Below are 14,167 nucleotides of genomic sequence, written 5' to 3' on the forward strand. Positions count from 1 at the left end.
CTGGTCTGTTAGCTGCACCCACTGTCCTTGCCAGGGGCCCCTGCTGAATCCTGGGGATTGCACTGGCGTGCTCGGGTGACTGCAGGTGGAGAAGCTGCTGTGGAGCAATGTAGAGCAGGTGCAGGAAGGAGACAGGGTCACTATTCTCATGCTGAACTGCACAGTTTTCCAAATTTGGGACTAGATTCATAGATTCATAGACTTAAAGTCAGAAGGGACCATTATGATCATCTAGTCTGACCTTCTGCACAATGCAGGCCACAGAATCTCACTCACCCACTCCTGTAACAAACCCCTAACCTATGTCTGAGTTATTGAAGTCCTCAAATTGTGGCTTAAAGACCTCAAGGTGCAGGGAATCCTCCAGCAAGTGACCCGAGCCCCATGCCGCAGAGGAAGTCGAATGTCCGAGAACAATTCTAGGGGAAGGTGAATGCAGAGCAGTGACACTGGAGATGCCCAGACCTCCAATAGGGGCAATGTGGAAATTAATAATGGGAAGATCATTTGTGAAATTAGTCATCACTGACAAGATTTGTCTCTGTTCCTATTTCACGCTATGGTGTTAGTTAGAGGAATCAGTACAGATTTTTACTATATTAATTAAACACTTAATTTTATTTACCCAAGCCAAAAACTTAGTATCACTTATTTTTTCTCTGTCCTAGCAAGAATGAATTGAATTTTGTGACTTTCTGGAAAGTGCAGCAAGATTAAATGTGGGAAATTCAGTCTCTGTGTTTGTGAGCTGATGTTTTCCTCTCACAGGTCAGTGCCTGCATTGAAATACCCAGAGGGATCTAAGGGCTGGTGTACACTGGGCACTGAACTGGCAGAGCGACGTCTCTCAGGGTGTGACCCCCCCACAAACCCATATTGTTAAGGTGACCTAAGCCCGGGTTAGATAGTGCTAAAGAAAAGGAAGAATTGTTCTGTCCATGCAGCTATTACAGGGATGGGAAAACCCCTCCAGTCACTGTCTACTCCAAAGTGCTATAGCAGTGCCACAGCAGCATTTTAAGTGTAGACAGAGTGAAACTAGATCTGGCTCCAGTTCACACTGTGGATGCTCAGGTACTAAGAGTACAATAATAACAACAGCATAGTTGGCAGGATTTGAATGTGCGCAGGGAAACCCCAATGGATTTCTAGCCCATCGCCTTAACCACTCGGCCACAACTACTTGGTATACAGCTGTTCCACTACATGATGATTCTGTTCTCACTGAATTGTCACTTCAAATTGCTCAGACCAGCTTCCCCAGCACACTCATGACTGTGCAACAGTGTAAGTGTGTCCTTGGCTGAACAGCGAGAATTCCTGCCCATTTCCCTTCCAGCTGGAGCAGGATGAGAGTGTGTTTGTGTGAACGACATTGCTGTAGATTGTTGTTCATTCCCCACTCTGACAATTCAGACAGTCCCTTTCCTAGTCAAATCTCCAGCACATCGTTCCAATAGCAGGGGGCAGGATTTCTCTGGGGCACTGAAATTTTTTCAGGGGGCTGGTGCATGAACTCAGCCTTGCATTCCACCCTTGATGTTTCATGGACTAACAACAGCAGCAGAAAGAAAGAGCCGAGCCAATATCTCCTTGGCAGGGATGCAGGTGGCCACGTCCCCTCTGTCTGACCGTCACCATTGCAGGAAAGAAGGATTCACTGGAATCGAATGTCCTGGCTCAGACCAGAGACACAGGGAGGTTTCACTGTTCATGGATCTGTGCAAAGGAAATTTTGTCTTTGTGTGAAACTGAGGTCAGAAATGTAACGTCCACATGGTGGCCCAATGCTCTAGGGAATGTGGGTGAAGGACTCGGGCTGAGAAATGATTTAACAGGGGTTTGTTTCAATTTATTGCCCTGATTAAAATCTATGGCTAAAAGGCAGCCACTGTTGTTAGTACTTGAACCTGTGTAGGGACACCCCAGTGAGTGCAAGCCCATTGCCTTCACCAGGGGCAGTCGATTATTTTATCAAGGTACAAATGTCTTGGTCAAGGCCTAGGCTCCAGAGAAAACAGTACACTGCTGATAAGAAGAAGTACATCAAAAGATTTTGCAGCCACCGTGGGCATAAGTATGATGTGTTGTGTTTAACTCTTTATACCTGGTGCCACCTCCTTTCCCTTTTGCCTTGTAGTTGACCAAGGGCAAAGCTAAACCTCTCCTCAGATACCAGGGAGTGTTTATGTCCATTCCTGCGAGCTACACAGGGGTTTGATGTTGCTGCTTTCAGTCCTCTGGCTCTGGCGGGATAAGGAACAATTCAGGCTGTCACTGAACTGAAGGAGGAAGATCAGTTTTTGACAGGGAGAGGGACGCCTCCCCTTAAAGGTGTTTGTCTGGCTGGCAGCCCTGGTTCCCAGGTCTCGCCCGTGGGGCTCCAGCAGTTTTGGGACCAGGTCACTCCCTTGGCCCCACCTGCCGCCCACAGGGGCTCCCCCCAGGGGCCCCGTCAGTGCAGCGGAGCTGAGCAGTGTCTGCCTGCTCACTCCAGTGGCTGCTGGCCCCTCCCCATGGCAGGGAGTCTGTGCCTCCACGCGCTGCCCCTGCCTTTTCACCCCTGTGGCCAATGGGACGCTGTGGGGGTGATGCCTGGGGGCAGCAGCACACGGAGGCCCCCCAGCCTGCCCTGCCTTGGAGCCCCAGGTCAGCGCCACACCTCTGACCCCCTTCCTGAGCCTGCACCACCACCCCCTCCCCACATACCCCCTCCTCCCCCCAAACTCCCTCCCAGAGCCTGCACCCCTCCTGCACCCCAATCCCCAAACCAGGGCCTGCACCCTAGATCTCCTCCCCCCACCCAAACTCCCCCCAGAGCCTGCACCCCTCCTGCACCCCAATCCCCAGCCCCAACCCAGGGCCTGAACCCTAGACCTCCTCCCCCCACCCAAACTCCCTCCCAGAGCCTTAGGCAGGTGAGGGGTGGAGTTTTGGGGGGCGGGGTCTGGGCAGTATGAGTGACATTATTGGCCCACTGGGAGGACTGGAGGACTGGCACTGGCCCTAAGGTAAATGGAGGTTGAGACCCTGCTTTAAGGGATTGGAGCAACGCTGGAGAGACTGACGGGCAGGGAGCTGGGGAGCTGTGTGTGCTCCAAGGAGAGTTGTTGTTGTGCTCTGGTGACACAGAGCGGGGGTGGGGAGTTTGTAAGCTGTGGTGTTTGTATAGAGAGAAAGTTTACTAACCCCCAGGTTAAAAACTGGTCCTGCTCTGAGCTATACATGACACTCTTTGTTGAGAGTAGAGCTCAGTAGGTGACTGTTTCCCTGCAGGGTAATGGGTTCCTAGTTCCAATCCAAGTGATTCCCTTTAAAAACGTTTTTGAATGAAAATCGATTTCCAGACCCATCTCCAGTATGTTCAGGAGTTCGCTGAATGGGGCAGGGGGCTTGAAATGAATTTAAACACTCAGCATTTTCTTGTGCAAATGAATAAAGACCTAGCAGAGCTGTCCAGCAGCTGAAATCAGTTCCAGTCCTCGGCGTCTCTAAGAGGGACACTCCGTAGCTGAGGCATGTGGGACACTTCTGTGGAGAGGACAGGTGAAAAAATGCTGGATTCAATTAAAGCTGAGCCCATAGGAGGGGAAGGTGAACGGCAGCACCACAAAGGGTCATAACACTCAGACACGGGGCTTCACTGTCACCTGTGTTTTCCATCATTTCTATCCTAAGGAACACACCCTCCCCGTCCCCCCACCACAGTCACACACAACCTTCTCCCCTTGAGCCCCATCCCACCCCTACCCCTCTCCCCCCACACGCCATGGGACACAGCCTCTCGGTGACTCACCCAGATGGGGGCTTGTCTCTGCATCTCCCCAACAGGGGAGCAGAGAGCCGAAAGGGCCACAGGAGACCAATGGAGCTAGGCAGGGATAGAAAAGACTTCCCCTCCCTTCCCAAGAGTCCTGTTAATCTCACCCATGGGACGTTCCAGCACCGGGTGGGATCAAAGCACCAACCTTCCCCTCAGCAACGGAAGGGGGAACCAACTCCCCACCTCTGCTGCTGCCATCCTGCAGCCTTTAATATGGATTTCTTTTAGCTAATGCAACCCCCTCCCCCACTAAACCACCCATGAAACATGGAGACAAACTGCTGAAAATAAGATCCAGTGGTGCAATGGGTTAGTGCCTGGTACTTACAGAGCAGTGCTGGGTGGAGTCATACTGAGGTTGTGAGTTCAAACCTCACCTACAGCACTAGCTTCCTTTAAGCAAATGGCTTCTGCCAATCATTTTGCCCTGCAGAAAATACAATTGCAGCTCAGAAGACACCGGCGTCCCCTTGCTTTACAGAGAGCAGGGCAGATTCCACAGATCTACCAGGCTCTGCTCTCCACCAGCCGCCTGTGTTAGAAGGAGTCGAGCAGAGCCCAGAGCACTGCCCCCGACTCCCCCTCAGTCTTTGCTCCCCAAACCACCTGTGTGCTCACCCTCTTCGCTGTGAGACTCAAACCCTGCCTGGCTTTCTGTATGTTGGGTTTTTTTTTTGTCTGTCGTGTTGATGTGCATGTGGGTCCTGTGTGATTTTTGTAGATGCCTTGCATAGTTTTGTGTGAATGCATGGGTGTCTGTATGACTTTTGCATGCAGATTGTTTTTTGCTAAGTATTGTTTTGGTATGTGGTTTTTGTGCTTTCCTGTTGTGGGCTTTTGCTGTATTTTTTTGGTTTGGATTTGTTCTGTTTTGTGTGGCTTTCCCTTATGTGTATATGGCTCTGTGTGCTGTGTGGGTTTGGTTTTTGTTTATGTCTGTGTGGGCCTGTGCAGTCTGTGATGTTCTCTTTCTCTCTATTTGTCTCTCTGTTTGTATCTTCATGTGTAAATTCACTGGAACTTTTCAAACTCTCCACAGCTTTGCCAATTTTCACCAGGAATTTTACTCATTAACAAATTCTCACTTGTTCCCTACCAGTTGGTGGCCATTGCCCCAGGGGCCTGTCAGTCTCCGGGTCCTGATTTCCCATTGACCCTTCCCCCTTCTATTGGGACTGGGAACTAGCCAACCAAAAAAACCCCACTCAGTTTTAGTAAAGGGCCAACAGTCCCCTTACACTACCTGGGCCTGTGAGAGAGGGAGAGCTCAGTGGTTTGAGTATTGGCCTGCTAAACCCAGGTGTGTGAGCTCAGTCCTTGAGATGAGCCATTTAGGGATCTGGGATAAAAATCTGTCTGCGGATTGGCCCTGCTTTGAGCAGGGGGTTGGACTAGATACCTCCTGAGGTCCCTTCCAATCCTGGTATTCTATGCTAGGGTCACCAATGTTCAGAGAAACTAGCACAAGCTGGGCCCATGGTGTAATGGTTGGCATGCTGGAATCTGAGTTCAAATCTCAGTGGGACCTTATGGTAAATCCCTGGAGATCCAAGCGCTTTCCTATCTCCAGCTGTATAAAAATGAGTTGTTTACCTTTTGCTGAGTGACTTATACCCACTGGAGCCAGGTCTTTGGTTGGAATGGGGTCTAGAAGTGGCTGTGGTTTGACTGGGTGTTTGGGATTTCTGATGCCCACAATTTGGCCCTTGTGCTTTCTACCACACTTTTCCTCTTGCCCACATGGCGCTTGAAGAAAGGAGTGTCAGGGCTGGGATTGATAGTCAGGGCTTGGCAGGAGGGAGGAAGAGTCCCAGGCTGGAGCTTGCACCCCAGAGCCCTCACCCCCGTGCCCCAGCCCAGAGCTTCCTCCCACACCTGGAACTCCTCATCCCTGCCCTCACCCCAGAGCCCTCACCCCGTCCTGGACCCCAACCCCCTGTCTCAACCCACAGCCCCCTCCTGCACTCTGAATCCCTCAGCCCCACCCTGCAGCCTGGAGCCCCCTCCACCACCCCAAACCCCTCATCTCCCCACAGCTCCCACAGGCAGACCCTGGAGCTCCCAGCAGCCATGGGTGGCCGGGGAGCCCCCACAGCCCCACCCCACTGCCTATGGACCCTGCAGCTCCTACGAGCAGACCCCAGAGCTCCCAGCCGCTGCGGATGGACCCAGGATTTCCCAACAGGCCTTGATGGCGGGAGGACCCTGCAGCCCCACGTCATTGCTCACAGACCCTGCAGCGCCGAAGCCCTGGGAGCTCCCGGCCGCCCCAGGCAGGAGAGGAGCCCCCAGCGCTCAGACACCGCAGGCAGAGCCCGGAGCTCCCAGTCACCGGGGGGGGGTGTGTGTGTGAGAAGCCGCAGCCCCCGGCCATTGCAGGTGGCCCCGCAGCTCCCAGCCGCCGCGGGCGGGCGGACGCCAGAGCCCCCAGCTGCCATCGGGACCCCGCGGCCCCCGGCCGCCCCGGGCAGGACCCGTCACCCCGCGACCGGCAGGAAACAGCCACGCGCGGAAGCGCCTCGCGCCCTGTGACCCCCGGTGCTGCGGCTTCTCGCCAGGCGGGAGGCGGCGCCGCTGCCGCGGTCTCGGTTCCTCCGCCCGGCAGCGGGACCCGGCCCTGCGCGGCCTCGCACCGCCTCTCGCGGGCGGCGCTGAGCTCTGAGCGCACAAGTCCCTGGCGGCTCCGCCCCGCATTGCTGTCAGACAACGTCACCAATGGGAGCTGAGCCTGTCAGAACCGTCAGTTGGGGAGGGCCCAATGGGAGACCAGCTTTCAGAGACCCACCCCGCACAAGGGCCAATGGGAGATTAGCTGTCAAAAAACACTAGGCAGGCCGGCACAAGATAACCAGGAACCACCCCTCATCTCAAGGATCCAGACAGCCCCACCCCCACCTGTCCTATGCCCCACAGCAGCAGCCAGGGCTAGTGTCGCACCCCAAAGCAGAGTCTCAAATCCCCTCCCCCTGCTCTTCATTAGGTAACCAAAACCCCACCCAGACACCAAAAAGAGAGGAGGGGAGAACTTTCTGTTTTCCCCCTCCACCACCCCCCAGCCCCTTCCCCATGTCTGGCCACACGCTCCCAGCTCAGGGTGACCACACACACCCCGTCGGGGCAGGCTCTGCTCAGCCCGGCTCCCCACAGCCTGCACTAAACATGTGGGTCCCAACCCCAAAACTTACTCCTATTTTACCCCAATGGCCCCAAACTGCCGCTTTTAATATGCAAATAAGCTGCTACCACGCTCAGGCCACGCCCCAGCTCTCCAGTGGAGCCACCCGGCAGAGAACCAGGTGATATTTAAATTAGCCAGGATGTCGCTCAGTCATTGCCCTCTGCTCCCAGCAGGTGGCGACGGAGAGCTCCGAGCTCGCTCGTTCCCTTTCTCCCGTCGGCTTCAGCCCCCGGGTTACAAACGCACCAACCGGGGAGCAGGAGTGTGGGGCTGCTCCAGGGTGACCAGATGTCCCATGTTTAAAGGGACAGGCCGGTTTGGCTGGACTTTTTCTTATATAGGAGCCTATTACCCCCCACCACCGTCCTGTTTTCCACAGTTTCTTCAAGGTCACCCTATGGGGCTGCTCTGCGGGGACGGACTTGCACACTTGGGATGTTAGTGCAAAAAACTCCTCCTGGGCTGAGTAAAGGGCAGAGACCTGCCCTTAGCCTGCCCTGAGTGGGGGTCACCCAAACCGACCCTGACTCGCCAGGCAGGTGTCACCCTTCCGCCCGGGGAAAAGTCAACACGCCCCCACTCCCCAGCTCTGCGTGGGCGGAGAGCCAATGAGAACTTCTATTAAAAGGGAAAGAGAATCAAGCCTGAGTTTGGGAAAACCCCACAACCACATTCAAATCTACGCTCATCAGCAACCCCACCCCGCAACCCCAGAGTACGCTGGGCAGTGCTGTGCCTCAGTTTCTCACCTTGCAGTGTGACAGGCCAATCCAATGTTCCTTTAACAGACCCCTCCGCTTTTCTTCCCCCCAACCCCCTTGGGCAGCAAAGCCCCAGGGGTGGGGGAGGGAGGGGAAGGCATCAAGCGAAACCTCAGCTTCTGCTGCCGACACTCCTTCAACTGGCTCTCGGTTTGCCCTGTTCACTCTGCGTCGCTGCCGCTCCACGGCATTGTCCTTCACCCTGCTGCTGAGAGCTCCTGTGTCGCCACTTCCCCTGCTGCCCCCTGCCTGTCTCCTGCAGCCTCTGCGCGACCACCGAGTGGGGGAACCTCGCTACAAGTGCAGCCTGGGCAGCCTCTGTCATTGCAACACCATGGGCAGGGCGTGAACCGCCAGCTGGGGGAGACTAACGCCCTGCCCCGCCCCTTCCACCTGAGGCCCCGCCCCTTCTGCAAACACCCCTGTGCCCAGCGTACACCAGCCCTTAGATCCCTCTTGGTATTTCAATGCAGGCACTGACCTGTGAGAGGAAAACATCAGCTCGCAAACACAGAGACTGAATTCCCCACATTTAATCTCGCTGCACTTTCCAGAAAGTCACAACATTCATTTAGTTCTTGCTAGGACAGAGAAAAAAATAAGTGACACTAAGTTTTTGGCTTTTTAAATAAAATTAAGTGTTTAATTAACATAGTAAAAATATGTCCTGATTCCGCTAAATAACACCATAACATGAAATAAGAAGAGACAAATCTTGTCAGTGACGACTAATTTCACAAATGATCTTCCCATTATTAATTTCCACACCATCCCCCTTGAAGGTCTGGGCACCTCCAGTGTCACTGCTCTGCATTCACCTTCCCCTTAGAATTGTTCTCGGACTTTCCCAAATTTGGAAAATTGTGCAGTTCAGAATGTGAATAGTGACCCCGGCTCCTTCCTGCACCTGCTCTACATTGCTCCACAGCAGCTTCTCCCCCTGCAGAGTCACCCCAGCACGGCAGTGCAGCCGCCCAGGGTTTTGCAAAAATTAATAATACAGAGTTTGGAGGAAAGGAAACATTTGGGAGTTGTGGAAATAGCAAAAGGCAACAGTTGTGGTGTTACAAGAAGGGCAGTTTTTGGTTTAATAATAAAACCCAGTTATATAAATGTAACTGTATGTGCAGTTCTGTGCACTCACGTTGGATGGAAGCTTAGTAATTAAATTATACAAGAGGGTCAGGTAAAGTGGCTACTTCCACCACTGTGTTTTGTCCCGAGAAGCCTTTACAGCCATTCTGAGGGGAAATGGGCCCTTTGGCCACAGAAATGGTCTATAGGGGATGGCTGCAGGCAGCAGGCGGAGAGATAATCTCATCAACATTAGTTGACTCCTGGGTAATGTAAGCAAAATCACTAAAGGAATCTCCGGGGTTTCTATTGGCACTTAACTTGCCTGCCCCTGGCTATCTCTGGTTGTACAAGATGGACGTGTAATCGGGGTACAGTTGTGTAAAAAAAATTATTGCAGTGCAAGGGATGTTAGACAAAACAAAATGGTGTGTGTAATTGTGTAAGGTTTTAAAAACCTAAAGTGAGACTTATAGTTTGTAATATAATGTTATGAAGATTAAACTATGGAAGGAATGTGCATTTTCCCAAGATGTGTGCAGTGTATATTGGAGAAGGGATAAAAGAAATGCAAACAAAACATGGTACTTAATTCAAACCCTATTAGGGCTCCAAAGGGAGCCACAATAGGTTGTGGGGTTTTTTTCAGATCTGTGTGCTTTGAAGCAGAAGATGAAAGTGGAAAGTAATCAGAACTCGGGTGGAAGTTGATTGTGTCCCTTTTAAGACAGTCTCTGAGCTGCTGATGGCTTTGAATCCAAAAGCAAGCCCGAATGCCGGGGTGAATGCAAATGACCTTGCTGATGGGGGAAGGAGAGAACTGCCCATCAGTGGCAGCACAAAGGAGCTGCAAATAATAAATACATCTGGTCAGCAAACAAGCTACTGGAAGACTCAGATTGTGGCCCTCCAGGAAAGGGAGGTGAAAAAACAAGTCAAGCCTGAAAATAAGGGGGACAGGTTAACCCTAAGGAGTGTGTGTGTGTATGTACAGTGCTAAAGCTAAATCTAAAGCTGTCTCTCAGCTACTACCTGTGGATAAACTTAAAGCTTGGTACAGCAGAGAAACTATTGCAAACTGGGTCTGTTGTACAAGAGGGGAAACTGAGGCACACCACCTCATGAATTTCATAAATGACCAGCGAGTGGGGTAATTCACTATCTGACTAGAGAACAAAACAAGGACAGCCTGGAGGTAATTCTTCTGTTTTTCCTGCAATTAGCAAGGAAATTTGTAAAAGGAAGTGGTATTATTATTATTATTAAGCACTAATCTGTCCCCACCAGGGATGTGTGGAAATTGTTTCTTTTGTTTTTAAGACACTCTACAAGCAAGCTGGTGCCAGCAAAAGACTAACCCATAATACCATGAATCTATGTTTTGTGTTGTTTGTCTGTGGTGTTAGTCTTGTTGTTAGCATTGTTGTGTTTCAATGCACAGAAAACCTCATGACGTGGGTGGGGATGGCTTCAAAAGGCTGACCTGGGGGAAGATGTGTATGAAATGCAAAATGCTCAACTAGGAGGCCAGCACCTGTGTAATAGCTACCGTGGTATCTGGAAGTGAATCGGCAGCTGAGGTGGGCCCCACAAGCCCTATGGGAATAATGAGAAGGGGATTTGCTCACTGGGAATCAATGGAGGGGTGTGTAAAATGGTGTAAATCCAGAGAAGATGTTTGAATGTGCCCCTCCCTGATGGCCATGGAGGAGCACACCCAATGGCCCGTGGCAAGGGGTGGACAATTGGGTGTACTGTGTATGAGGTGTTTTGCTGGAAATGTACATATTACTGGGGGCACAATTACACCAGCCCCTAACCAAATTCCACACTACACGCTGCTCTCTGGGCTTTGGCGCACAGATAGATCTGTGAATCTTACTGCTGTGAATAATCGAACCAGCGCATACAGCCCGATTCCACACCATGTGGTTAAGTTGGTTTGGACAATAACCCATTTCTCTGTGGACATTCAATGGACTTATGATATGGACAAAAGCACGAAAACCTGCAGCGGCAGCGTATTGCAGCTGCCAGCAACTGGACACGTTAAGAGCTTGACCCTGTCGAAGGAGGAGAGGAGGTGTTTTGGTGGTGGCCGGGATGTTGGACCATGCGGCAGTGCTCAGGTCTCTCGGTGTTGCTGTGGATTGTTACAGCAGCTGGTGTATTGCTAAGTATACTTGTGTTACGTTGCCTATGGAAATAACTGAGAAGTAATGGAGTAAGCCCCTACCCCCTGTACTAGACAACTTGGACCCAACCTTCCCGGGCCCACTATAGTGGGAAGTCTGGAACACTAATTGGAACGGGTGTGGCATGCCCGTACGAGAGAAGGTGCAGGGCACTGCACTACGCACAGGGCAGTGGGACAAATGGAATATCAACACCTTCCACCTTGATGCCTGGCCCTATCAGGAAATGTGTCACCATATGTCCTATGTTTTGCTAAGGGGGAGAATGGGAACAGGGACAGAGGCAAGGCTCTGTGGCGTCAGGGCTGGGATGGGGACACTGAGGAAGGAAACTGGAATCATTGCTTGCTGGAAGTTCAATCCAATAAACATCTAATTGTTTGCACCTTGGGACTTTGGGTATTGCTGCTCTGTGTGTATGCAAGAAGGAAGTGGTAATGGGAGGGTGAAGGGATAAACCCTCTAACACTAACTAACATCTAACACCCATTTGAACCCCTTCTTTTCACACTATTGCTCATTCTCAGGGGCTGCTTTGTCTCCAGACAGATCCCTTCTCTTTCAGAACAGCCTTGCTCTTTCCCTCTGTTTTGCTCACTGAGGTGTTGGAGTAAACACTCCCCTTCCCTCTAGTCTCAGACAAACACTAGTATTAACTGTTTGCTACTGATGGGTTTAGAAAGCATTTGTCAAGATGCCATTTCTGGGGGATTTTTCCCAAGATCCAGTATTTTGTGTTCAAACATCTCCCAGCTTCCTTGGTGAAAGTAAGGCCAAGGTTTCCTTGCAGTATACAGGAAGAAGGCAGTTTTTCACCCCAGATGGGACTTGAACCCACAATCTCTGACTTAGAAAGCCATTGCCTTATCCATTAGGCCACTGGGGTCCTGATGGAAGAATGGAAATTCCATCTCCTAAATGCATATTTCTCATATTAACTTGGACGCCAAATACCCTCTTTCTGCACCTTACAGAAATGTCTGCATCCCCTGGCAGTGAGGCTACTGGGCAGGTCGCTTACAGAGCTGAGCACCACCTTTCTGTCAGCCATCTTTAGAGAAGAAGGCTCTTTCCCCTGACAGCCACACACACAGCGCTGCCTAGCGCCCCGAGAGCCTCCCTCGTGTTCTCCCGCAGCAGCCGCCTGCCGGTGTGGGTGGGAAAAGGGGACCAGGAAGCACTGCAGCCTCATTCCGGGACAGGAGGCCCTCGCCACGCCCAGGCCTGCCTCTTGCCTTCAGCCCAGGCAGCCAGAGGTGCCGGGGAGCTCCCTGGCAGGCCGCCGCCCGCCTCAGCCACCTCTTGCCTCAGGCTCCTGGTGCTCTGCTGGTCACCGCCTCGCTTGAAGGCCCAGAGGGAAAGGAAACAAGCACATCGTTAGCAGAGGATGGTTTTGATCCATCAGTTGCTGGGTGATGGGCCCAGCACGCTCCTGCTGCACCACGCTGCTGGATTTCACAAGTAACACCCAGCACCCAGCCTCCAGCCTCCACCCTGCACCTGGTGAGCACGAGCACTGGCAGGCAGGTGCGCAGTCTGCTAGGCAGCAGCCTTGGGAACAGCCGTTTTGTATTCATGTGTCTCTGTGGTGCAATGGGTGAGTGTGTTTGTCTGTTAACCCCCAGTGGGCGCTACCCTTAGCTGCAGGCTGCGGTCTCAGGGGTCAGGGGAATTGATAGTTTGCTGCTAAGAAGGGAGCCAGTGCAGCCCTCTGGTGCTCTGCTCCCAGCATCTGCCTAGCCCAGGCTGTCCGCTGGCCTTAGGTGCTTCCCCCTCCATGCTCTGGAGCAGGGGGTCTCATCACAATATTTTTGGTGGCCTCAGAGTGTGGCCATGCCTGCAGATGTGTTTCCTGGAGCCCCCGGCAGGCTGGGTGGTACATGACGCCGATCCCCTGCTGGTAGCACCAGCAAAAACCAGTGCATCTGCCTGCCAGCGCTAGAGCTCGCAAGGTGCTAGTGTGGATGCTGGAGACTGGGTGCTGGGGACTGTGAGTGAGAAGCCAGCAGAGTGGTGCAGCAGACGTGTGCTAGGCCTGTAACCCAGAGCTTGAGAGATCAAAACCATCCTCTGCTTTGCCTGTGCTCAGGGCCGGCTTTAGGGAGTGCGGGGCCCAATTCAAACAGTTTCGACAGGGCCCTGGCACATAGGCGGTGAGTTCTATGGGCCCATGGGGCCCAGGCCCCACCAATAATCCTGAAGCTGGGCCCAGCTCCACCAATGTTTGGGCCCCAGGCCCTGTGCTTCGGGGGTCCCCGCGTCGCACTGCCAGGCGCTCTCACCGCAGCGGCAGCTCCCGGGAGAGGCCCCAGCAGCGACTGGGCTCACAGCCCATTGGCCGGGAACCCCAGCCAATGGGAGCTGCCGGGGGCGGTGCCGGAGCTGCCTGGCCGCGCCTCCACAGCAGGGAGGGGGAGCGAGCCACCGGCAGCGTCTGAGCCCTGGGCAGAGCAGCAGCAGGGTCTGTGCCTGTCAGACAGACTCAGCCGGTGAGCTGTGGGGGCAGCCAGACATATGGACACAGCCAGGCAGGGGGGGTTGGTGGGGACAAACAGACACAGCTGGGGGTTGTGGGACAGACAGACACAGCGGGGTGGGTGGGGGCAGACAGACACACGGACACAGCCGGGGGTTGTGGGACAGACAGACACAAGGACACAGCCGGGGGGTTGTGGGACAGACAGACACAAGGACACAGCCGGGGGGTTGTGGGACAGACAGACACAAGGACACAGCTGGGGGGGTTATGGGACAGACAGACACAGCCGGGGGTGGTGGGGGCAGCCAGACACACGGACACAGCTGGGGGGTTGTGGGACAGACAGACAGACAGACACAGCCGGGGGTGGTGGGGACAGACAGACACAAGGACACAGCCGGGGTGGGGGGTTGGTGGGGACAAACAGACACGGCTGGGGGGTTCTGGGACAGACACACACAGCTGGGGGGGTGGGGGCAGCCAGACACACGGACACAGGCGGGGGGTTGTGGGACAGAAGGACACAAGGACACAGCCAGGGGGTTGTGGGACAGACACACACAGCTGGGGGGGGGCAGCCAGACACACGGACACAGGCGGGGGGTTGTGGGACAAACAGACACAAGGACACAGCCAGGCGGTTGTGGGACAGACACA

The 14,167-nt window shown here is 53.4% G+C and overlaps 1 non-coding gene across 1 annotated transcript; it reads right to left on the reverse strand.

Annotated features, from left to right (window-relative positions):
- Positions 1-11,844: 11,844 nt before the first annotated feature.
- TRNAR-UCU lies at positions 11,845-11,917 on the reverse strand. The gene has a single exon. It is a non-coding gene; the product is annotated as a tRNA-Arg (tRNA).
- Positions 11,918-14,167: the final 2,250 nt, after the last annotated feature.

This window comes from Mauremys mutica, chromosome 22 (assembly GCF_020497125.1).
Source record: "Mauremys mutica isolate MM-2020 ecotype Southern chromosome 22, ASM2049712v1, whole genome shotgun sequence".
Taxonomy (NCBI): Eukaryota; Metazoa; Chordata; order Testudines; family Geoemydidae; genus Mauremys; species Mauremys mutica.